We start from the raw sequence: 4100 nt of genomic DNA on the forward strand, positions 1-4100 counted from the left end.
TCTGTTCCCCACTGTCTCTGGTGAAGCCTCTCGCCGCCCCTGCACCTCTGGCCTGTACCCCAGTTCTGTATGCATAAATAAATAAATCTTTTTTTTTTAAAAGATTTCTATACTGAACAAAAGATATATATTAGGAACTGTCAATGCTCTAAAATAACATCTGGGCATATAAGATTAAGTGGGTAATTTATAAATAAAGAATAAAATAGCAAACTGGCTTAGTCATCTATTATAACTTTGTGTTATCTTAAATTTACTGTGGACAAAATTCATCCAAATCTGTGCTACCTACTACAGTAGTACTACAGTAGTACTCCAGGTAGCTATTAAACATAAATCAATTAAAATTAAATTAAGTAAAAATTTCAGTCCCACAGGTATACCAGCCACCTGTAAAGAACTGAATAGTCAAACATGACAAGTGGCTACCTCACTGGATAGCACAGAACAGAATACTTCACCATCACAGAAAGTTCGACAGGACAGTGATTTAGATCCTCAATTTTCCATTTGCCTTAGAACTAATGGAAAGAGTAACACCAAAACCTGAGTTTCCAAGTCAATCACTAACCAGTGAAAAACTATGGATATGTCGATTAACAATGCTTCTAGAAATTAATGTGTACTTTAATCCCGAAAGTCTTGTTAAACTTTTAGATTCTAATTCAGTAGGTGCTGAGATGGTGATCAAGATTCTGCCCTTTTAATAGTGTATTTTTCAGGTGATACTAATACCACTGGTCCAGAAATCACATTTTGAGTACTAAGGTCTTAAGATTTCTCTGGACACCACTTTTTTAGCCATCAAATAACGTATCAGGGCAAGATAATGACCACAGTCCCTCTAATAAACACTAACACCGTAAAGTTTTAAGTTTGTAAAGAATTAAAGATTCCACACTGCAAAGACCCTGAAGTAAAAGCTAGGATTCTAACAATTTGTATGATGCCTTTTTTTTTTAATGAAAAGACAGCAATTTTAAATGAAAATCAATAGGAAAAATGTGACTTGCTAAATCAGTATTTGATATCTGTACAACTTTCTGGAAAAGGCTGACATGTAGGTATAAAAGACAAACCTTTTAAAAACTACCAGAAGGTCACACTTTATTTTCCAATGCTGGACTCGGCCCACACCACAGTTACCTTAAAAGTATAAGGAACCATAAGTTCCACATGAAAAGCAACTCCCTGGAAAAAGCCATTAACTGTAATAGTCGTTTTGTTTTTGTTTTTGTAAAGTCTCAGTCAGGACTCAGCAATAAAATCAACCAAAATCCACATGTAGCAGGTTGTAATGTAATGTAACATAGCCCAACAACAGGCTAAAGGAGCTGATAGAGAACAGGTAACAATGCCAAAAAATGTGCTTTTGAAAATTTACTTCTGTTTTGAAAAGGGCCCTAGAGTAACACAGGTTCAAGTGGGCTATGAAAACAGGAACTAGATAGCAGTGATGAGAATGTTCACCATATCACAAAGCAGTACTTCATAGAAAGGTGATAGTTTATACATTCTGAATTATGAATGACAGCTAATTACCTATATTTTAGAAAACCTCACTAGAAATACATGTTTTAACCTCTAAAAGTGATAGGATACCTTCCATATCTTCAATACCTTTACATTTTTATCCTTGTATTTCATTTAGTAGAAGTTATATTTTAAACTTTCAATTTGATTTTTAAAAAGTTCCTCTATAAAAATCAAGCAATGTTCTTCTAAAATATCTCCAAATATTCAATTCACATTAACAATACATTTTATTGCCCACAAAACTCCAAATAAATCACTTTAAGGAAACAGTATACAAAGACAATAAGAGAATGAGAGGTTTTTTTCTTCTCACTTTGAAAACAAACTGTTATTCTCAGTCTTTTTTGTCTCATTTTAAGCCGACCTAATAAATTGTTTTAAATTCGTTAAGATATCTCATTGCCAAATTTAATTGTGTACATGCAGATTATCTTTTAAATAACTGATGGAAAACACTGCCTATAACTATTTCAAGTTGTCTTTATTAAAACAGAAAACTCAGATAAGGAGAAAGCACATGATGTAATTCCATCAGAGTAAAATGCTCATATTCAGTGCTATATTTTATTAATTTTTTCTGCACCTTTACAAAGCTTATTTAAACTAATTTCCAGTATGATGAAAATAATTTATATTACCAGTAAAAATATAAGATCAATTTCAACATACACCATAAAGGTAGTTTATTAAAATCTGTAACAAATATCTCAGTAACAGCCAAGAACTGCTAGTACTGAACATTTTATTACAGGAATTGACCACAGCAATTAATGTTACCTTCCCTCTGAATAAATGTTACAAATTCCACCTGTAGGATACAGCTCCTTTTAAAATAGGATTTAAGAATACTTTTTTTCCTAGAGAAACAAGTTCCTCTTGAGAGAGAATTATAATGTGGACAGAAATATTTTAGCCTATCATTTTAAAAAAATACAGTGTATAAAAAAAAGGGCCACGTAGCAGTCGTGGGCAGGATGAGTCATCACCTAACTCAAAACTTGCAGTACTTCTAAGCTTCCTCCTACCCGACCCCATCCCCTTAGTCAGCAAACCTTAACTTTTTTTGTCAGTTATGAATTCTCAAGATGCTTAAATGAACTTACGTAAAACACTGCAACACTTTTAGTACCAATACTTATCATCAGAACACCGGCTTTTAGCCACGGCAAAATTAACAGATCTTCAAATCTCTACTCTCTAATTTCCAAATCACACAAAATAGCCAAAAATTAATGTGCATCTTTCTTAAGTAACTGAATTCCAAAATATGCTCGTATATAAAGGTTTGCATAGACAATTCCTCATTTTCCAGGGGTTTCTCCTGAACAGTTGCATCTAGTTGATAAAAAATGTCCAGCTCCAATCAGGCACATTTCCTAGATGACTGCAATTATGAATTTAGGATACCAATAAGCAATTTTACAAGTTTCACAAGGCAACTCTTACTAAATTATATAACATATACATGTGAAAAGGCTTCACATGAATAAGCCCTTCAAAAACATATTTGCAAAGCAACTATTCACTAAAGATAAGTAAAATTACTTCCACTCAATTCAAAATTATTTTCCAAACACTCAAATCTGACATTTCCAAGAAATGTCAGGGCCAGGCGTTTGGACCTATATTACTCTACTCAATTCAGTTTCTCAACGCTGAAAAGAGATGTTCGTTCTCTTTTGCCCAGACAGAACTTTACAAAATAGCAGGCTGGAAGAATCAAGGATTCAGAAAATTGCTCTAAAGCTGAATGCTCTCCATTTTATCACGTTAATTACTTTTTCCTTTAACGAACCACCTTGCGTCCACAAAAGTTAACATTTGAAAATGACTTCCGGGCATGTTTAGCATTGAAGTAAAGAAAGATGAATTTTACTGCAAATGCAGGTTTCTAATTCCTCCTTACCAGTTCTCTTCACTGGACCTTTTCCAATGAGTAAGCAAGAGCGAGGAAAAAATAGCAATAAAGCAGGAGAGGAAGCAAGGAAGATTCTGCTTTACAGAGCTCCCACATAAACACCTGAGCCAGCCTAAAAAGACAGCCAAGACACCTTTACTTTTCCACGCACTTCACGAGAGGGAAAAAATGCACCGCGCAGCGCAGGCTCCTTCCAGTGACCTGACAAGTTTCCATGTGGGTACTTCACCCACCACCGCTCCACATCCCGAATGCTGCTAGGAAAAGGCTGTGCTGGGGGCTGGGAGTGGGAAGAAATTCCGACTCCGACGAGTTCTCGAAACCTTCAGCACGGCTGACTCAAAACTTGGGCAGAGAAGGCGAGGGCTGAGGCGAGCGGGGTGCGGAGCGCCGTCCGCAGTTAGCCGAGTCTACTGGAGACTTTGCCCGGCCGGAGTCAGCTGAGGCCGAGTCACCAGAGTGGGAAGGGGGAGGAGACGAGGGAGCATTTCGAAAGGCAGCGTGCCAGGAAGGCAAGACTCCTCGCCACCTCACGCTCCCCGGGCCGCCCCTCCCAGCCGCCGCCCCTCGTCAGCCCGCCGCCGGCCCATCTCGACCCGGCTTCGAACCCACGGAGCCCGGCGCGATCGCGCCGCCGCAGCAGGCG

At 37.6% G+C, this 4100-nt stretch overlaps 1 protein-coding gene across 2 annotated transcripts in view; it reads right to left on the bottom strand.

Moving 5' to 3' along the window:
- MAPK6 (mitogen-activated protein kinase 6) overlaps positions 1-4100 on the bottom strand; it is a 35723-nt gene that overhangs the window by 31116 nt on the left and 507 nt on the right. Inside the window, exon 1 of one of the 2 annotated variants that reach the window (XM_012728795.1) lies at positions 3443-3459. The exons of the other annotated variant lie outside the window; for it this stretch is intronic. The gene's annotated coding sequence lies outside the window, so the exon portion shown is untranslated. Of the gene's footprint in view, positions 1-3442; positions 3460-4100 lie in introns of those variants that run through there. 2 annotated transcript variants of the gene reach the window in all.

The sequence above is a fragment of the Condylura cristata genome, unplaced genomic scaffold (genome assembly GCF_000260355.1).
Source record: "Condylura cristata isolate star-nosed mole 26May11 unplaced genomic scaffold, ConCri1.0 scaffold00023, whole genome shotgun sequence".
NCBI classification, from domain to species: Eukaryota; Metazoa; Chordata; class Mammalia; order Eulipotyphla; family Talpidae; genus Condylura; species Condylura cristata.